Genomic DNA, 23,324 nt, shown 5'->3' with positions numbered 1-23,324 from the left:
GGATAATTTACATAATGATGCTTGCCATGGCGTAATTTCATGTTTAAACAATACAGAAGTATAATGTAGTTACTCGTACGAACTATGTCAGGAGGTCTCCTCGGACTTCGGATAAATTAATATCGTTTTTACAAAATTTCATTGAACTTGCCCTGTTAGTTTGTATACAGGGTGGATTTTCTTTTGGGGTCAGTGAGGGCAGCTACCAGATCCCGTGCTGCGACGAGAAAACGGTCTTAGAAAACCTTCCCTCGATTTCAAATTAATGAAGATTGGCTTTTACAGATTTTGGAAAAACATACAGGGTGCGAGAAAAAGGTAATTTTTGACAAACTTTTTTTTGATGCCAATCGATCCCATTCCTGTTGAGGATCAAAAGCTTGTATGGAACCAAAAAAAAATTCCGGCTAGAGAAGCCACAAATCGAGGAAAACTTTTCCCATACAATTTGTATGAAAATGAAAACTTTTATTTTTCACATGCTATTTTTGTATGCTAATTGATTCCATTCCTATCTAGTATCAATAGTTTCTTTGGGGTCAACTTACGGTAATGTACTAAAAAGCCACAAATTATTAAAAACTTTTTCCATACATTTACTATGGAGAAAATGTGAAATTTAATTTTGACCCCGAAGAAACTATTGATACTGGATGGGAATGGAATCGATTGACATACAAAAATAGCATGTGAAAAATAAAAGTTTTCATTTTCATACAAATTGTATGGGAAAAGTTTTCCTCGATTTGTGGCTTTTCTAGCCGGAAATTTTTTTTTGGTTCCATACAAGTGATCCTCAATAGGAATGGGATCGATTGGCACAAAAAAAAGTTTGTCAGAAATTACCTTTTCCTCGCACCCTGTATGTTTTTTCCAAAATCTGTAAGAGCCAATCTTCATTAATTTGAAATCGAGGGAAGGTTTTCTCGTAGCAGCACGGGATCTGATAGCTGCCCTCACTGACCCAAAAAGAAAATCCACCCTGTATTAGTTAGTGTGGTTCAAATCTTGGAAATGGCATTTGAGCCACTTTTGGATTTCCGATTGAGTTGAAATTTTGGATACGTATGCAAATCGGATGACAATGCAATCGGGTGACAAAAATGACTAATAACTAGTTTTTTCCAAAAACTTATTCCCTTTCCAATATCTTATACTGATAGGGTATGCCAATTATAGGGGGCCCATTACTGGATCAACGTCCATTACCGGGGTTCCATTACTGGAGCTTTGGTGTCCATGACTGGAGAAAAAAAACATACTTTTAATTTATTAATTATGTGGAAACTAACTGCAGTATCTTTGATACAACACGCCTGAAACATGAAAGAAGGATAGGATATTCATCTTTTAACAAGCTAAGCGGTAGAACTTTTACATGTAACAGGGAAATATCACAATTACTCCAAATTTCCTCTTAAATGTCCCATGACTGGTGCCGTTACATTAGGCCCTCATATATCATTCTTACGCCTATCCTGAAATAAGAACGGTTGAATAAACGTTTTAGGAACTAAAAGGACAGAGACATTTTGTTTTAATAATATATATTGGCAGGCTGTGTGATTTATAATACAAATTAGATGATTTTTCTTTTGATTCCGAATGATTAATTGCTTACCTAATGTGTAGATGATTATAGTCTAAAATAGGTGGTTCGTTGTGATCACGTTGTGATTAACGGCTATTTTCAAATGAGTTTGCGAGTGGGTATTTATCGTATGAATAAATATAAAAACTAACAAGAATTAAACTTGAACTATCACGTCGATTGTAGTATATATACAAATCTTTTAACTCGCAATACTTTGAAAGTTAGGTTGTGGTCGCAATTTCGTGCTAATGACGCATAATCTTATAGATTATAGCTAGTCCTAGAAAATGGTATAATATTATAGTGAGAGCAATGAAATTACTCTTAATTAGCTTGCTATACTATCCTTATTAGGTACTAGATCCAGGTGTCTGGCAGCTGTTCACCAGTGCTCATCTAGTTTCGTTGCTCTCATATGCCATTTATCGGGGTTAGCTTTATATCGTTACCAGTGAAAAGATACGTGAAAGAATTTATAGACTTTGTCTAGTTTCTTTTCTACATCTAATGCCTGCTGCTGTAACTACAGTCCGCATTCATGATAACTCTAGGTACACTAAGGAATAGTTGGATAGATTAAAAAAATATGCCTTAAATTACAAGCAGTTCAATACATCACAAGGCATGAATGTAGCAACTCACAACCTTAAACGCCATATAAAGTGGTATCAGAATTGACACTATAATTGCCATTTCTGTGATTGCCCGGAATGTCCGAATTCTCATGTAACTACACAAAATGAAGAATCTTGCCACTGTGTACATACGGAACAGCGGAACAGCGATTTTGACCGAAGGTTTTGTAGTTACAAACAGGGCTCCTATCACCCAATATGGTACGAAAGCCTTCAGTTCTTTCACGTAAACACAGCGCATGAAGTCCAGGTGTGGAAACCACCATAGTCGAATGCTCTTCGCAATAACAGGGCTATTGATGACTAGTAACTCGATTGCAAGCAGAACAGCATGTATCATGTAGGTTTCGATGATCTTATCTGCAGTTATAGTTATAACCATGAATTTGAATCATTTTGGTACCTAGCTTATGTTTCAGAGTTTAGACCATAGATATAATTTTGACATATTTTTGAATGGCTAAAGACAGCGGAGCTACAGAAACATGAAAATGACATGAAAATGATCAATTGGTCATAGATTTAATATTCTATAGGATAAGAGAGCCTTGGAATAGTTGGAATTGATTTTATACTCTGGAAAAACCACTTTGTCAGTAGAAAAAGGCGCAATATTAAAATGTTCTATGGGACGACAACGCAAAGACTAAAGTAGGTAAGGAGGACAAGTAGGACAACCATTCGCGCCTAAATTTGTTTGCCGCCTCTTTCAATTATACTGACGGAAATGAGATTATGAGTCTTTATTTAAGTTTATTACCCGACTGTCGAAAAGAGAGTTATTTAAGTTCTAGGTTTGCTGGGTGAACTTTTGGGTTGTCTCCACTGGTAGGGATGTATGGTTTCTTTTTTCCGTCTTTCCTCACTGCTAGGGATTGGTGGAACCTATTTAGACGCTTTGTATCTCTACTGGTAGGGATAGTTAGACAAAATATTTCCACTCATCTCTACTAAACATGAAGTGTTTTCTTGAGCGTCGTAAGATTATTGGTTCTTTTAACAAAAATGCAATATCGATAACGAATAAGTTCTAAACTACATCTTATACCTTTAAACGAGCAATTCTTGTAATATTTATTTATTTATTTATTTATATGTATATATATTTCGGGGATCTCAGAAACGTCTCTAACGATTTCGATGAAATTTGTTATATGGGGATTTTCGGGGGCGAAAAATCGATCTAGCTAGGTCTTATCTCTGGAAAAACGCATATTTTTGAGTTTTTATATGTTTACCGAGCAAAGCTCGGTCGCTCAGATATTATAACTAACATGACGCAAAGGACAAAAGAAAATAGAAGTAAACTACCGAAATCGAACTTTAAATCGTTTTTTTAATGAATGCTTTGCACGTTAGCAATAGGAAGGTATTAGTCAGCATCAAACATGTAGATAGCGGCAGACAATGATGCGAAATATATCGGAACATTTCCGTATTTTCCATGATAACATAGTACGATATATTTAGCCACATTGTCCGTCACTATCTATATGATGCCGACTGTACCTCTGAAAACATTTTCTCACAAGGGCCAACATTGCCAACAAGTTATTCGTTAAGCTGAACCGTGGGTCAGAAGGGATTATACCGTTATACCCACGTGATACCCACACACGAGAGTTAATTTAATCAAGAGAATTAAGCATAAATATAGGAACAAAGCCTTAATTTCCTAACAGGTCAGAGTACCGTCCTTTGATTTTGCTCTCAAGGGCCGTCCGTCCCGCTCCCTCATTAAGAGCTTTGGGCCCGCACTCCCATACAAATTGAATCAGGAATGATATCAAGATGCAGATTTATTCGACCTTACATCTACTTTGAATTTTCTTTTTCACTCCCACGACTGAACCGAATCAATTTATTGTGGCCGTGTAGGTAGTCGAAAAACTTTCCTTTCTCAGGATTCCTTCTTCGTAAAAGGTGGCAAAAGTGTGACTAATTTATTGACAAGACTAGCGACCCGCCCCGGCTTCGCACGGGTTAACAAATTATACATACCCCTTCCTCTTGAATCACTCTATCTATTTAAAAAAACCGCATCAAAATCTGTTGCGTAATTTTAAAGATCTAAGCATACATAGGGACAGACAGCGTGAAAAAGTAGCCGAAAACACCTCGCGTGATTTGTGCACAACCCCTATGTAGTGATGAGTGAGATTAGACACAAATAAATAGGTACCTATTTAAGTGGGATGCGTATCATGGTACTTGCTTTGCTATGCAGGAGAGGGGGGTGAGTTTTCTCTGCAAGCGATGATCGGTAAATAGGTATGTTGTACACCTACGTATATAACTATCGTAGACGAGTTTACCTTCCTATCTAAGTATTACTAATTTAAAATAGGTACCACTGGCTCCAATGATTTACATATTGCAATCCTCTAGACTAGACGGAACCAGATTAAAAAAGACTGGAACATTTTACAAATGTTGGGATAGCGCAGCTGATTAAGAATTAAATCGCAAATTCTCAGCAAGCAATCTCGAAGCTGCGATTTGCTGAATACAGATTGTTCCTGCAGTCTAGAACCCTTTACATAAATAAGTGCCATTGTTTTTTTGCAATTCGAGAGAACATTTTCACTTTGAATATTACATTTTTATGGCATGGTAGAGTTAGGATAAATTATGCAAAGCATAGGTACCTACACTGCTAACTCCTGGCTAACTCTGAGAATCGAATGCCTTGCCGACAATGAGGACTAAAATTGATTCCTTTTATTCTAGTTATATTTTGTTAAAAAGCCGCTCTAGGATTATTTTACATATCACATTTATAATATTTGCAATGGTTTGCTGTTGGTGAACTTAGCATGGGAACTCGGCAACTAAGCAATAAAACTACCTCAATTTATCAGTGATGTTTTTCTATTTTTAAAGCAATAATTTACATTTGAGCTCCTAGGCAGCTAGAAATTACAAGTAAAAGATAAAAAAAAAAATTTAGAAATTTTTAAAAAGTACTTTTATATTTTATTACCTTTACTCAAGAGCACATTTTACCAACATGTGATCAAAATGCATCTTTATATGCATAAACAACCATGAATCCCATGTAGCTGGTGATCGAGACGGACATCGCGAACGCAGCTTCTTCGAGGCACTTTGGCGTCGGCGTCATCATACCCAAAAGCATTATAAACTTGGTGGCGAGGAACATTCGGAACAGGCAAATTGCAGTCGTGACATCCGGAGACAAAGTTGTGTAGAACGCCGCTATCAGCCAGAAGGGAGTCAACTGCTTGAGGTCGCTCGCCCTCATACCTCCCCCCCCTCCCGGACAGGCCAACACCTTCGCTATGAATGGCATCCCCACCACCATTAGCGCCAACAAGGCAGAATATAAGTAGTAGCTTTGTATCAGAACAGTTGCTTGGCCATGGCCCATATTGGTAAGGGTATTATATTTTAAATTAAGTTTTCTGTTTTGAAGTCTTTTTTCTGACTGACAATTTTTAATGTCACGATTTAGTGTGTTGTTTTATGCTTTTTAAAATCGACCAAAGAGAATAATACACTATAGGTGAACCAGGATCTATTGAGGGTGTGCCATGTTGCGGAATTTCACTGGAACTAATTTTTTCATACTACACTAAATTGTCACCCTATACATGAGAATAACAGCGCCCTCTTGACAATTATCATATATTACTGGTCAGGCTATACATTTATTCCGGGCTCCACACCAAAGAGTAAAGTAAGTATAGTGGTCAAACCAATTTGTCAGTAAATAAGGACAAAAAACCAAAACTATATCCATCCTTTTCTTTTGAGTGCTAGTATAGTTTGTAGCTTTCTAGTAGACCCCGAAGGCTTATCCTATTGTCTATTGTTCAGTAAAACCGCACGTGCTACTTACCTGCAAAAAAGGGTCCTAATTATTCTATTTGGCACCTGAGCGCGGGCTAGTCCAACGCTCAAAAAACCAGTGTAGGTGCGCTCTCCGATAACGCGCCTTTGTTACGCATCTCGATGACACATTTCAGACTGGTTCTGTAGCGTTCGACTCGCCGGCACTCAGTAACCGAAGTACCGATTTTTTATGCAGGTGGTTGTGGCACGTGGCACGAGCGGTTTTTCTTAACAATAGACAATAGGATTAGCCTTCGGGGTCTATTAGAAAGCTACAAACTATACTAGTGTAAGACAAAGATAGTATGGTTCTCTCTCTATGTTTGAAATGAGACAGTCCTTTGACAAACTGTATAGGTATTTACACACTCGCCCGCGTACTTACCACGGCCGATAATTTTAGACGCGCAAAAAATATGGCCCTCTTCCTATCCGGTGGCGAATGCACTAGTCCCAAAACGCACTATTAGTCAATACACTCTAATTTCGAAAGCCCCTCTTCTCATAAGAAACTAGGCCCAAAATACCATATTTCCAAAAAGGCTCATTCTCGATTTACACGAGAACCATTGAGAACTAGTCCCAAAATACACCTTTCCCAAAATACCCCAAATTGTGTTCACCTGTGCGTGGCGTAATACTTTATTCTCATAATGCGTAGGTCTCAAAACACTCTAGTTCCAAAATACCCTATTTTTTTGGAATGTCTCTTTGTGACTGCTTTCAGCCGTAATCATTACCCGTTTGATGCCTAAAATATTTTTTTCAAAAATAGGATTTACGTATTTAATTATTATTTTGAGCTATACAGGGTGTAATCGTTAAGTGTTGCTCGGCGATAGTTCCGTAAATATAGCAGATATCAGAAAATTTCAAATTGATATCTAAAGTGCATATAGTGAAAGTGAAGGGCAATATACACACGAGTGTTTTAATGCCTGTGTTGATAAAGCAGTGTATGGAACTATCATAATTATGTGGGCGAGAAACTACCCTCATTTATGGCATTAAATAATTAAATAATGCCATAAATGAGGGTAGTTTCTCGCCCACCTAATTATGATAGTTCCATACACTGCTTTATCAACACAGGCATTAAAACACTCGTGTGTATATTGCCCTTCACTTTCACTATATGCACTTTCGATATCAATTTGAAATTTTCTGATATCTGCTATATTTACGGAACTATCGCCGAGCAACACTTAACGATTACACCCTGTATAGCTCAAAATAATAATTAAATACGTAAATCCTATTTTTGAAAAAAATATTTTAGGCATCAAACGGGTAATGATTACGGCTGAAAGCAGTCACAAAGAGACATTCCAAAAAAATAGGGTATTTTGGAACTAGAGTGTTTTGAGACCTACGCATTATGAGAATAAAGTATTACGCCACGCACAGGTGAACACAATTTGGGGTATTTTGGGAAAGGTGTATTTTGGGACTAGTTCTCAATGGTTCTCGTGTAAATCGAGAATGAGCCTTTTTGGAAATATGGTATTTTGGGCCTAGTTTCTTATGAGAAGAGGGGCTTTCGAAATTAGAGTGTATTGACTAATAGTGCGTTTTGGGACTAGTGCATTCGCCACCGGATAGCCCTCTCTATTCTTCTTACACAACGTTCACAGATGACTAAGCTACCTTTGTCAGTAGGAATAGATGGCAGATTTGAAAAATAGGCGTGAAGGATTAAATCCGATAGATACAAATTATGAATTTCGCGCCTTAATAAACCAAGAAGGAGTTCAGCGGGCTCAGCACGGTTCCATTTTTATCGACTATCACTATGCCCGTCACTTTCGCACTTACATACTTGTTAGAACGTGACAGGCATGGTGATAAACGATAAAAATGCGACCGTGCTACTAGGGCTGGAGCCTAACCACCAAAGAATCTTACCACGGGTTTGACTGCACTGACATATTCGCTAGTGTGTGCATTGCTTATTAATTATGCATTGTATAATAATTAGTGTCCGACCGAAAATTCCGGCCGTAGTTAAGGTTTCGGCTAAAAAACGGCCGAACCTCTCGGCTCGGCCGAAATTTACGAAGTAATACTTCGTACTATGAAACTAAACTACAAAGACCAAAAGTTGGGGAGCAAGTAGGACAACAATATTTATGTAGGTACCTATACATAAAGTAATCGGTCTATTAGAAAACACAATTCCCCTAATGATGGCGCCACTGGACGGTCGACGAAAAGCGGTTTAATGACATTTTTGCAATGATTTTAATAAGTCTACAAAAGTTTCGGTTTCAATTTCGGTTTCAGTTTCGGTTTCGGCCGAAACTAGCGCCAAAGCCGAACCTTCGGTGTCGGTTTTGGAAAAAAGCATTGTTTCGGTCGAATATTGTACTCAAATATTAGTGCGAGCGAGATGTAATTCTAGTTACACAGACGTTAGCGAGTATGTCGGTGTGAAACTCATGTTGCGGCTTTTTTATGTGAGTTCTCCGGTAATTCCGAGCCCCTGGTTCGGTTTTTAATTTTATTTCATAATATTTACTCACTTGTCTTACCTGTTAAGGGCTAAGTCCATTGGTTCGCACTCGCAGTCACCACTCTCCCTTCTGCTCCCGTGTCCCTGGTCACATGTCTTAAATATGGGGGCCTACAAGCTATGCAATAAATATGGTTTACAGTAAATACATCATACGGTACCTATATCGAATTTTTTTTATTTTATTTTATTTTATTTTAAGGTTCACCAACAGTTATTACATTGAGGCTTAAGTACATCAATACAAACTTAAATAACATGCTGAATGTATAACTAATTACTGGTAAACACCACATGCAAAAATTAAAAAAGCAAATTCAACAACAAAGCCGACACATTTGAACACCTTATTACTATAGAATAAGGAGCAAAGCGCAACCACGATGTAGACTGTTATATTTTTATTTTTCTAAGCGCCCTTGAAGTTGTGAACAAACTGGGTAATTTTATCTTTCTTGGCATTAATTTTTTTTTAATTCCATTCAAAGATCTAACGATAGTAAATGTTACCATACTGAATTGGCCTATCTATCAGCGTAGCACACAAAAAAAATCAAGCATCTACCGCAATAATTCACGTCACCATAAATAAAAATCTCATCGTACTCGGCGATAGGTGAAAAATTAAAAAAAATCATAACTCCGAAAATACGAAAAATCGCGGAACATACATGGGGGTGATTCGTCAGATAGCCCTCTACCTCTACCTCCCAGCTCCCAGCTCTAGGTCCTCTACCTCCCAGCTTCAGTATATCACTACTTCTTGGGACACCCTGTATATGTATATACCTATAGTCGTTTGATTTGTAGCTGGAGCCGAACGGCTAATCCTTTGTCTATTGTTAAATAAAAACCGCACGTGCTACTGATTTACATATATTCACATAGATAGGTATAATTTACCTACATAGATATCAAAATTTAGATAGCAATGAAGTCTGCAGTATTGCTGTGCAGCATTACTGATGCAGCACTTGTTGCTGACGGCATGGCAGCAATTATCAAAACCAATGTCGATAATAGTCGATATTGCTATAGACTAGCGTCCTGGTCTTAAACATTTCATCAAAATTCTAAAGAACACGACCATTAATCGTAGGTCGTAGGTCACACTTGCTTTTTATATTCACTCTTTAAAAACAAAATTTATATGTGCAAAGTTACAAACTTTTCCCAATTTACCTGCACGCATTAAACCTAAATGTGAAAACTATTGGATTTTGTTCTTAAATGCTTCAGCAAATGTGGAAACTAATCCTTAGTTGAGGTTAGGGCGGGTGGACCATAGTTTTACCTATTTAAATTTTATTATTCGGACCAGTCACCTTTTCAATAGCTTTAGGGATATGGTTCTAGATCGTACCTTTATGTGTTGTTGAGTTGATGATGTAGGTAATATTATTACTTGATTTGTATAAAAGCTCCCTTATGGCCTATTTGCTGAATAAATGTTTGTTTGAGTTTGGTTGGTCGGAGTTGGTCGTCCAAAATGTATATGGTTTATGAACAAACCCACTAATTTTAGGCAGATCTTTTTATAAAATGAATACCCATCTATGTCTTATTATTTATTTTACATTTTACTTGGGCGAAGTTGGGCACAACTGCTCCCACGTATGCTCTTGGCAACTCTGATTTTCAAAAAATTGATAACGGGGTTTGTTTATGAATCATTTGTACATACATCCTACGTACCTATGTACTCGTATATCATACGTAAGCATCGAACCTACTTCCGTATAAAAGGTGGTCAACGCGCATGTGACGAAAGGGCATAGCTATGGTTAACATAAAATAAACTGTGTAAACATAATTTTCAAAAAGTCAATATCCAGGGTGGAAAATGGGGACTACGTTTGTATGGAAAAGCGGTCGTCAACTATCGTCTTAACCGGCCAAGTCCGGGATAGGTATTAAAACTTATTTTACCCTCCCAACGCTGCAAGTAAGCCGGCATTGTGCAGCATATTAAATAACCCGCGCGGGTATTATGACTTTCATACCCGCCTGTGGGTCAGAGATATACTTCAAACATGCAAAAAATGGAGCCATTTTTATTATACTCGTAAATTCAACTTGTTGCTTACTTTCTTATACCTACTGAAATTCAACGTAGTTATGCGTAGTTAGAGAGGGCCGAAGCATCCGACACTTCATTTTCTATGAAAAGCATCGGTCACCTGCCATAGAAAACGAAGTGTCGGTTGCCTCGGCCCAGACCCGGGCCGTTCTAGTGTGAGTCATCCTTAATGGGGACTAGGTACCAAACAAGAAAGCGACTCTAAAATTAAAGTATTATCTGTATGAAACTCAACAAAATTAGGTAAGTTCAGAACAAGATGAACTTTGAATTGAAGATGCATGATATCTCGGATGATTCAGTTGACGTGAGTAGGACCAACCGTACGTATTAGAATATTGTTATTCTATGTACAAATTGTATCACGTATAAAACTGACCTAATTAAACACTTAACACAACATCACGTGAATTTTACAGCATTTGTTATTTATGTGGGTAGGTACGATACGAGACCACGGTTGACAAGAGAAACAGTAATTTAACCTACTACTAAGATTTGTAAACTGCTTTGAAATGATTATATTTTGTATTAATATTACTGATTAATAATTATTTATAACGGAGTTTATTGAAAAGGTGTTCTAATAGTTTTATTCTGCATAATTCGATAAATGGACGAGGTACATGAGAAACTACATCTGTGACGTCACTTACCGAATGACAAGTGGCATGAATAACCAGTTGTCAGGTAGAAATGGGTATAAAAGGGACCGACCGATCCATTATTGATTCATTTCTGCTTTGATCATTCTGCTTTGAGCATTCTACTTTGCACTGCTGCAGCACTGAGTTAATCATCGCCAAAGGAATATTGAAAGTTAAGTAAATACTATGTTGGTAATTATTGTAATAATTATGTACTTACTTGATTAATTAGATAGATTAATTAATTAATTAATTAATTAAATCATTTCTTACTGAATTATAAACTAATAGTGATTGTATTTATTTGTTGCTGATGATAAGGTGAATAAATTGGATTAGTTAAATAAAACAGTTTTATTTTCAATTACATGTGTTTATTATTTTATTTATCTTTACTTAAAACTTAAATAGTATCCAGTTATTGATTTAGCAGTTTTACATAATTATGAATCAAGGTAAATAAATAAATTAATAACAAGTTATGCCTTGAAAGTAATATTGACTATTGATTTTGAAGTTTTACTAATATTAAATAAAAAATATTATTGACTAATCTAACATACGCATTCCGTAAATGATAACTTGATAAGCTACTGTTTTGTGCCAGTGTTAGTGACACGTATTTTTTTTAATATTAAACAAAAAAATACTTAAATGATACTCGTATTTACCTACGACATGCACGCTTCATTATTAATGCTTTATTACGAGTTAAGTTGGAATTACACCCAAATGTAAACGAAAGCAGCTTTTATACTTGGTCAACCAGATCTTGACAGTAGAAAAAGGCGGCAAATTTGAAAAATGTATGCGCGAAGGGATATCGTCCCATAGAAAATTTGAATTTCGCGCCTTTTATTACTGACAAGATTTGGTTGACCAGCTATAATCTGGAGGCTGTGAGTTCGTAGTACCCTGGCTGACCTGGCTCGTACCAATAATATTACGTACATACGAATTATTATTTGATAATTTCCAATGCTCTTCGGTGATGAAACACTAACAATGCGCAACAGTTAAAATTTTATTGAAGTACCTACTTCGTTTCTTTACACGGGGAACTTTTATTTCATAATGTGAAAATATTCACGGCATCAGAAGTTATGTGGAAATAAAAACAGCGAATAATTTCTTCTCTTTATTAAACGAACCACGTAATGCCATATTTGTACGCCATTTCCTTGCCGTTCCGCTTAATTTAGAGCGTCAATTCTTTAAAGTAACATTGTGAGACATGCTTGACTTTCGTACATTAATAAGGCGGCGTGGAAAACACATTTCGAAGATTAAGGATACTAATTATTAGATTCTCATTGAAAATTCAATTGTTATTTATTTCATTATGGCACTTTGATGAGGTGTAATGCGTTTCTTTTTTATTTAGTAAGCGTGGGCACAATGGGCTAAACAACTTCAAACAAGCCACATGTGCATAAAAGAGGTATTACAAAAAGCTCTTGCTCTTTTAAAAGTATTATCTTGTAACCTTACTAAAACTTGCTATTCATTCCAACGTTTACAAGAAATCTTAACAACTTTTTCGCCGAAGCGGTCCAAATTCAGATGAAACTTTGTATAAGAAAATCCCGTCTGCAATAACAAGGACATGGAAATGTAACATTACCATTACATTAGTAAGGTTTGCAATGAGCACAGACCTTCCCAATGTAACGCGCTGTTAGAAGAAGTAAGGCTACGAGTGTAAATAAATGTAAATGGCCCGTAGGACATTTAAACGGCTGAGGCCGAATAAAAAAGGATTTCCGGGATTAAATATTCAGTAAAATCTTGCAATAAACTTATTGTGTGGTGTGTGGTATTACTGTTGATTTAACCTATTAAATTGTCCCTAGCTTAATCGCGTAAAGCATTAATCATTTCCATACGTATCCAAGATACATCCTACTGTAGGCACCTACCTATTAACGTATTGTGGAGTCACTCAGTATATTCTTTTTCTACTCCAGCACTTAAATGTGTCAATTAAATGACTGACAGTGATATCTAAAGCAATGTCATTTGAATGCTTTGTCTATAGGCTCATAAGATGACTGCTAGCAGTCATCTTATGAGTATAATACAACTGCTTTATTTTTTTTAAAGATACAAGTTCCGATCATCTTGATTGAAAGAGGTATGTTTTCATTTACAATAATAACTCTTTTTTTTTTTTAATAATAACTTTTTTTTTTTAATGATAACTCAATTTTTTTTAAATAATAACTCTTTTTTTTTTTTTTTTTTTTTGCTGCAGCTGTCATAGAAAAAGTAATGTATGCAACAGCTCATAATTGGTTCTTAAAATTCTCGGGTCTTTTTTTACAAAACTCGACTACGTCTCGTTTTGTAACTTCGACCCTTGAATTTTAAGAACCCTTATTATATCACTGTTGCATAAACTACTATTTTCTACTCCAGCACTTAAATGTGTCAATTAAATGACTGACAGTGATATCTAAAGCAATGTCATTTGAATGCTTTGTCTATAGGCTCATAAGATGACTGCTAGCAGTCATCTTATGAGTATAATACAACTGCTTTATTTTTTTTAAAGATACAAGTTCCGATCATCTTGATTGAAAGAGGTATGTTTTCATTTACAATAATAACTCTTTTTTTTTTTTTAATAATAACTCAATTTTTTTTAAATAATAACTCTTTTTTTTTAATAATAACTCTTTTTTTTTAATAATAACTCTTTTTTTTTTCTTTTTTTTTTATAAAAACTTTTTTTTTTATAATAACTTTTTTTTTTTTTTTTTTTTGCTGCAGCTGTCATAGAAAAAGTAATGTATGCAACAGTTCATAATTGGTTCTTAAAATTCTCGGGTCTTTTTTTACAAAACTCGACTACGTCTCGTTTTGTAACTTCGACCCTTGAATTTTAAGAACCCTTATTATATCACTGTTGCATAAACTACTATTAAAAATGAATACCTATGATACACGTAATGATATAGTTAGTGGCAATCGACTCGATAACAATCAAACTATCCAAATTTATAACTTTTTGATGAATAAACAGAATTTAAAATTACCTACTGAAATATACATTGATTCTGTAACAGGAAGGTGTACCTACCAACAAACTACCGCTGTATTCGGAAGACAAGATCCGTTCTAGACTACAGAACCATACGATATGTACTAGATACGTTGTAGTTTAGATTTCAACTAGTTCTCCTTTGCAGCTCAATTCGGGCAACATATGTCACTTTTACGGTAAAATATCGTAATAATATCTTGTGGAAATCGTTCAAGAGTATCTCCAGAATCGCGGAAATGTCAAATTTGACAGGCTAGGTCTTAAAAATATCGTTATCGTATCTTGGTGATGTCTAATAGACATCTAATAGATGTCTGGTTCAAAATCCGAATCGTGCCCCTATTCTTGGTTGAAGTTCAAGTTTAAAAAGAAGATCCTTTCAGCCATATCCGAACTTTAAGATACGTCAAATATTAGATATCGATACCGATACGATATGGATTGGATATGTCGGTGTCAAACAAGTGTAAAAAGTGACGTTTTTGTTTGAAGAGTTTAAGAGCTTTAAAAAGTTTGCGTTACCTATCCCTGTGGATATTTATTTTCTTAGACGTCCTCCTCGATGTTACCCTGTAGTTTCTTCTTACACGAGTAAGATACCCGTAGTCACATTTATTTTGTTTATCGCTAGGGACTTGAGGATAACATATCCATCATTTTGTGACAAGTGACAAGCACGTAAAAGAGTGACTGATCCCTTATTCAAAGAGTTTAACGACGTATAAAATAGTATTATCTATTATAGGCCTTTATTTTTAGGTCTTTATTATAGGCCTGTTTGCTTCTGTTTATTACGAATGAATTTTCCCATTTCTCTCCATTACGGCTTGGCCGATGTTGTGGTTTTCAGCAAAGGTTAAATTGGGTACTTTCCTTTATTTAAAATAAATTATTTCACACTGTGCACGAAATAAAACACCAGATAATTATTAGAAAAACATAGATAGCAGTTATTTTTAAATACAATTCCTATTTAATAAATCGGATAGAAATATAAAAAGTAGGTGAGTTGACCGTGACGTCACTACACATGTTTTCATATAAATTCCATATTAGCAAATCGTTTTGACAGTTCTAAAAAAGAAGCTGATTTGACTAGTAGGAAAGTAGCCAATTGGCTTAGGTAACTCACTAGATGCAATGATATTATGATAATGAAAATGTTCATTCGTTTTAGGAATTACTTATACAGTTGTAAGTGTTGGCATCTCTTTTTAAGTAACAAATACCTGTGTTAAGAGGCACAGCTCTTCCTTAGTAGGTAGGTAATTTTAACAAATTTTTTTAAATGAATATGGAGAATAAAATATTCAGAGAATAACAAAAATAATTACTTATAAGTTTATAACTTAATGAGAAAATGGACTTGCAAGTCCTAATGAGAGTATATATGTGTGTGTCTATATGTGTGTAAACATACGTTTATAGTCCTAAAACATTTTGAATTAAGTTTTCTGTATCATAATAATTCTTACATTTAAGCCAGTCTGTTATAATCTTTTTACATTCATAAAAATGGTAAGTGATATATATTTAAGTTCTTATACATATATGACATTGTATAATTTGCCGGATTTATAGACGAATTGCCTACTAGCTTATGTGGTATTTATTGAAGAGGTTGGAATGATGTTACCGTTTCTCCTTGTATTTCGTAAGGTATAAGGTTTAGATTTGTGTATTTTTAAAGTTGCAAATAATATGTAGAGTTTTCTTACTGTTAAAACATCTGAAAGCTTATATAGGTCTACGGTTGAAAATCTGAATGCTTTAAAGTGCATAACTTTTAATAGTGATCTCTGGGCTCTTTCGAGCTCTAACAATTTGGTTTTAGTGGCGCCTCCCCAGACCGGTATGTAGTAACTAATTATTGATTGAACTAGGGTTAAGTATATTTGTTTAAGAAGTTGTGAAGTGGCGATATGTCTTAAATTTTTAAAGACCCATATAAGTTTCCTGACACGGCTCATGAGCAGCTCTATTTGCAAGTGCCATGATATTCATATTCATATTCATATTCTTTATTTGTATTGATCATACATTGTCACAGCCGCGTTATTTACATTATTATATACAATGGGTATGTCGGAAATATAATATACAATTAAAATTAGGTATCATTGTAAATTCTAGAAAAATGAACATAATTAAATTGTCAATAGAGTAGCTATACCTATACCCCGTTCCAATACATATATTTGCGTTGCATAGATAGGCGTTGGTCGACTAGTATCCCTAAATATTTAACACTTTCAACTTTATTTATAATAGAGCAGGCACAGTTTTGTATATTGTTATTACATGTGTGGATTTTTATATTATAAATGGGGCCAGGTTGTGAACTATTGTAGTTTGTGAAGCAAATATAGTTTGTTTTTGTTGTGTTTAATGTAAGGAGACGAGATCGGAGCCAGCAGGCAACTTCTGATAAACCTAGCTCTGCAGATTGTTTCACGTCTTCCCACGTGTCTCCAGTGAAGACAATGGCAGTATCATCGGCATAGGTAAAAATGTGTCCTCTGTTTATGTGCATATTACAAAGCTGGTTTATGTATATTAAAAATAGGGTTGGCCCAAGGACGCTCCCCTGTGGCACACCAAAAGATATATCTGATTCTTCTGTATATAATCAGATACCATAGATAGGTTATACTCATACTTGAGGAGCACAAAAAATACTTCCATATTTATTTCTGAGCCTACGAAGAAATCTGTTATTTTAGATTAATTTTCTCATTCCATCCATCTTTGTCACACTCGTTGTTAAACATAAGGTCGTCTCTTTCTCTTTCGGTGTGCGGGAGCTCGTTAGCACGTGCACATTTCTCGCTTGTCCAGCCGCGACTAAAGGCAACTTGTCCAATTTGTCATAAGGTAAGCGCTTCAATTTTGGAACGCCTATAACCTATCTCGAGTTATAAATCATTGACTAGATGTCGATGTTTTACTTATAATTTTGTTTAAGATATTAAATTTAGAGATAGGGTTTTTGCAATACCTATAGTCAGTGACGGGTGTGTGTTCGGTGCGCGCGGAGACGTGCGCTAACGGTAAATACGATGTCGAAAAAAGTGAAGTGCATAAACTGTAATATAGTAATTAGTGAGTTATTGGCATATGTGCAAAATAAAACAGGACTAATGGACAATGAGAGCATGATTCGTATCTGTTTATCTGCGTTTAACGAGGCTGAGATAAGTGAAGCTAAGACGTTATTGTTTGAATGTATTAAGGGTGACAAGAAGAGAAAAACATCTCGTAGAAATGATGGTAAAATGCAAAGAGACCTAGAAGACATAATTTTGGTATTTAGGGAGGTCGAAGAAGAACTACTACCTACATTTGTGGCCAGGGATCTAAATAAATTGCCAGCAGTAACATTCGACTTTTTGGATGCCTCTGCTATGTTGAAGGACATTATTCGGCTTAAATATGAAGTGCAAGAAATCAAAACCACTTACGCTACGACGAAATACGTAGAGGAGTTGGAACGTAAGTGGCACCAAGATAAATGTGCATCCTTTATGAACGGGCAGATGAATGTTAATGTAAGAAGAGGAGCCTGTATTGTGGATAGTGGCAGCGGGAGTGGACCTATGGGTTTCCTATCACCGTGCACGGCATCATTGCTCGGTCAAAGGGTCAGTAACCGAGATGACTCGGCATTATCATCACAAACAGCTGATGCGGCCGCGCCGTCAGTGTGGCAGCGCTCAGCAGCGTTGTCCTTATCCCACACGCGGGGAGAGCAGTCCCTCTCTCCCTCGCACGAGTCGCCTACACGGACTGCAGCGGTACCGGTTGATACACCTGAGCGAATGATACAGGATAATCAGGCGGAGGAAAAATCAACCATAAGTACAGGAGATAAGGTCGAAATTGGGTCGAAGCAGATAATAGATAAAATAAATAATGAAATCGCAGTTAGCAACAATAACGGGCATGTGTTGGAGGCTAAAAAGCTATCGTTTGCGGATGTGGCGAACAATGGGGATGAATGGAAGAAACCAAAACATGAGGAACGTAAGGATGCGCGAAAAACTAAATTAAAAAGCAGGTTTATAGGGTGCAAAGGCAATGCGGAATCATTTTCGAGCGCGAAGTTTAGAGCGGCTGATATTAAAGTGCCGTTATATATATATAATGTGCATAAGGATGTGGCCGAGAGCGATGTTTTGGAGTACATTCAGCAAAAATCGAATGAAAAGGTGTCATTGGTCAGAGTTAGAATGCGCAGAGAAAAAGATTATCATTCCTATAAACTGTATGTTCCTGGTCAGAAGGTGGACATCTTCATGGATGAGGCATTCTGGCCTAGGGGTGTTTGTTTTAGGCGTTTTATTTCTGTGAGGGAGGGACATGAAAAAGGATCCCCAGCTAATCTTGAGAACGGAAACTATTTAGAAAATAAACAAAATGAGTAACACGGAACTATGTAGATTAATAAGTTTCAATTGTAAGTCCCTAAAAAGGTCGTTTCAAGGAATAAAGGAGTTATGTCAAACAGCTGACATTATAGCGCTGCAAGAGACATGGACTTTGGACCACGATTTACCAGTGCTCGGGACTATACACGAAGATTTTGGGTTCACAGGAAAATCGGCAGTGGATAGCGGCGCTGGTTTGCGGGTCGGCCGGCCTCACGGTGGTGTAGCTATCTTGTGGAGGAAGTCTGTGTTCTCGGAAGTGTCGGTTGTAAAATGTGAGAGTGTGCGCCTAGCAGCTATTAAAGTAGTAATGCCGAAATCTAAAGCATTAATCATAAGTGTATATATGCCAGTGAATACGGTCGAAAACCTACCTATATTTACGGACTGTTTGAGCGAAATTAGTGCTATTAGTGCGGATAATGCGGATGTTCAGGCAGTGTATGTCCTAGGAGACTTCAACGCGCATCCTGGTGAGTTGTTTTGTCGTGAGTTACTGCAATTTTGTGAGACACAACACTGGTGTTGTGTTGATATGGACACGCTCGGAGGTGACTCGAGTACATATACATATACCAGCGACTCGCATGGTTGTAACAGGTGGTTAGACCACTGCATCGTCACTGAGGCAGCGCGAACTACCGTGCGTGACATACAGGTGAAGTACGACGTGTATTGGTCTGATCACCTGCCGCTAGTGATCGACTGTGATTTGAATAAGTTACAAATTAATTGTAGTGTAGGTGAATCTCACAATGTAGGGGTAGTTTGGGGGGAAAGAGAGGAGTGTCAAATAAAGCTATATCATGATGAGTGCCATAACAAATTGAAACTACTTGACTTTCCTTCCGAACTGCGGGTATGTGCAGATTACTTATGTAGCGATTCTAGTCATAGAATTATTTTGGATAAAATGTATAGTCACATAGTTACCACACTGTCAGAGGCAGCTCGGAGGGCGAGTAAACCAGCTTATGGTAAGCGTAGGGCTCGTATAGCAGGGTGGAATAAGTATGTGGCGGAGGCACACAGAGATGCGCGGCTTAAATTCTTGGTTTGGGTGTCAGAAAATAGACCCCGTCAAGGGTCAGTGTATGACGAGATGTGTGAAAGCAGAAGGCTTTTTAAATCCAAGCTGAAGTGGTGCCAGGACAGACAGGAACAAATAAGAAGCGATATCCTGGCCTCAAACCGGGCAGCGAAAGATTTTAAAGCCTTCTGGAAAAACACGAACAAGTCCAACCCTCGACCGGGTGTCCCGGTGAGCGTGGGAGGCACGTGTGAAAAGAGAACAATAGCAAACAACTTTAGGCGCATTTTTAATGTCAATCCTCTTCTGCAAATAAATACAGTCGAGGTGGGCAATGTTGAGACCGTTCCAGGCGGTAGTACCATAAAGTTTACAGCTAAGGAAGTGGAGTTAGTTATAAAACAGATGGTCAGGGGTAAATCGCCTGGTCATGACGGTCTCAGCATTGAACATCTCAAATATGCCGGGGTACATATGTCGCGCATTCTTGCTATGTTCTTTACACTATGCTTAAGACACTCTTACCTGCCCTGCCGCTATATTGTGCCTTAAGCAAGCTGTCAGGTACTATAGGGACAGAAACACGCCAATATATGCATGTTTTTTGGACCTATCCAGGGCGTTTGATCTGGTTGCGTACGACACACTTTGGGGTAAATTAGAAAAAACTGGCTTGCCGATAGAATATATTAATCTTTTAAGGTACTGGTACAGCAACCAGATCAATCGGGTGAGATGGGCAGGAGTAGACTCTGATGAGTATAAGCTTCAGTGTGGTGTGAGGCAGGGGGGGCTTTCCTCACCTGTCCTCTTTAATTTGTACATGAACGAGTTAATCGGGGAGCTCAGCAGCATGCGTATAGGTTGTCATATTGGTCAGGCTTGCTTTAACAACATCAGTTACGCCGATGATATGGTGCTGCTGGGACCCTCGGTTGACTCGATCAGGAAACTACTTGCGAGGTGCGAGGCTTACGCTGAGCGGCATGGTCTTAGGTACAATGCAGGAAAAAGTGAGGTGATGGTATTTAAGGCACGAAAGTATAACCCGACCACTGTACCTAAGATCGTGCTGGGAGGCATACCTCTGAATGTGGTAAATAAATTTAAATATCTAGGTCATGTAATTAATAGTGAACTAAGAGACGATTTAGACATAGAAAGAGAAAGGAGGGCAATGTCTATAAGGGGCAACATGCTTGCCCGCAGATTCGCACGTTGTAATACGCAAGTTAAGCTGACACTATTTAGAGCGTATTGTCAGACGTTTTATACGTGCGGTCTGTGGGCAAGTTTTACACAAAGGGCCTACAACACGTTGCGAGTCCAATACAATAACATCCTTAGAATGCTGTTAAGGCTGCCGAGGCACTGTAGTGCGTCAGGCATGTTCGCCGAGGCGCGAACGGACGACTTTTATGCCATCAGACGAAAAAGAGTGGCCTCATTACTACGACGTGTGCGCGGCAGCACTAACAGCATGCTAAGGGCGTTAGACGAGCGCCTCGACTGCCCGCTCAGCTCATTAAATACTGGGTAGAACTAGTCATCGGTAGGTCTAAGTAGATATAGGTTACTAACATAGTGTTAAGTCTAAAATGTTACTAACAAAATATGGATCGTCTTTTGGTCTGAAATAAAGAATTTTTATTTATTATTTATTATTATAGGAAAATCTTCATCGCACTGTTTAGTTTTTTGCGACATCCGATTTGTAAACTAAGGTGGTTTTTGTATTAGCAAAATATCGATAAAACGATTACTAACTTATACAAGATAAGAAAGTTACTGAGTCCACTATAACGTAATTACTTTAATTAAGACTTCAACGGACTTCAGTAGATTCCAGTCCAGGCATCGATTAATTCCTATAGATCTCGCATTAAAAAACATTACTCATTTGCTTCAACAAGAATTTACCAAAATACGTCTTAATATCAAAATTATAAAGGTATTACAAACAAACTTAAACTCCTCATTGATGAATTGTATTTTGCTCTGACTAAAATCACGTTTAGGCGCATGCTGGTACTATGTATTTGTACCGTAAACTTTACTGTACAAATAGTTTTCGTTTGTAACGTGAAATTTAGCACAAATATTTAGTCTAAAACGTCGGGACTTAGCGCTTATGGGTAAACTTTATATAATCCATCTAGTGGGCGAAGGAACTATTTTCTGGGAATTCAAACTAAGATTCCATGACGCCCGATGCGGGCAGTGCTGCCCTTTGTTCTTTATAAAGGACCTTTTATGGACCTCGAAGCTCAAAACTGTTAATTGAACGCAAAAGCATGCAATTAAAAGGAACGACTAACGAGGTCACGCTGTGGATATTAGTTATGGTGATGACACTTATTACGGTTATGAATTATGGTTACAAGAGCTTTCCTTTTAAAAGACAACAATATACCTAAATGAATACTTTTTAACCGTTTATGTTTTGATAATATTACTTAATATTCTAAACTAACTTTTTGTCAGCAGTTCGTTTCGTGTAGGGGATTTTTAGGACAATACAACTAACCTAACTACCTACTTCTCTATGCACAATATCACACAATACTTAAAGTATAAATATAAAATATAAGACGATTTTACAAGTTACAAACCTCAATAAATTGCGTTTGGTGATAGTGATAAGGTAACCTTCTAATATAAGTTAACAGAATGTCCGTCTCATATTTTTACCTGGAAACAATACAAGTTACCAATTCAAGAACAATAACGTGGCTAACAATGGCTAACAATTTAACACAAGTTCAGTTCGAAAATGTTGGTCTAGAACAACAGTCCTTAAGTAAACCTCACCTTTGTGTCCCGTACCTGGTCATGAGGCTAATTAAGCAAGCAGCTCTAACATTAAATAAGGGGAGTTTCAGGCGTTTATCAAGGTAAAAAAGCGCTGGTGGCCTAGCGGTAAGAGCGTGCGACTTGCAATCCGGAGGTCGCGGGTTCAAACCCCGGCTCGTACCAATGACTTTTTCGGAACTTATGTACGAAATAACATTTGATATTTACCAGTCGCTTTTCGGTGAAGGAAAACATCGTGAGGAAACCGGATTAATCCCAATAAGGCCTAGTTTACCCTCTGGGTTGGAAGGTCAGATGGCAGTCGCTTTCGTAAAAACTAGTGCCTACGCCAATTCCTGGGATTAGTTGCCAAGCGACCCCAGGCTCCCATGAGCCGTGGCAAAATGCCGGGACAAACGCGAGGATGATGATGAGTTTCAGGCGTTTATCACACTGGCGCCACCCAGGGCTATAACCGCGAAAATCGAAGTTCGTCAATTGCGGGCATTTTTCTCTCTGTTGAGAGTACGTCTTGATGAGAGTAAAAGAGAAAGATCCCCGCAATTTGCTAATTTCGGTTTTGGCGGTAGGCCCTCAGAAACCGGATCAGAGAGATGTTAACCGCCTTAGAGCCTTAAATATTAGATATTGAAACGATATGGATCTGATATGTCAGTGTCAAACAAGTATCAACAACTTTTTTGT

The 23,324-nt window shown here is 37.2% G+C and overlaps 1 protein-coding gene across 1 annotated transcript in view; it reads right to left on the bottom strand.

Moving 5' to 3' along the window:
• The window catches only part of LOC134651698 (uncharacterized), a 409,485-nt gene that overhangs the window by 39,667 nt on the left and 346,494 nt on the right, over positions 1-23,324 (bottom strand). The gene's annotated exons all lie outside the window — the stretch shown is intronic.

The sequence above is a fragment of the Cydia amplana genome, chromosome 10 (assembly GCF_948474715.1).
Source record: "Cydia amplana chromosome 10, ilCydAmpl1.1, whole genome shotgun sequence".
Taxonomy (NCBI): Eukaryota; Metazoa; Arthropoda; class Insecta; order Lepidoptera; family Tortricidae; genus Cydia; species Cydia amplana.
This window is presented reverse-complemented; position numbering and strand designations above follow the sequence as displayed.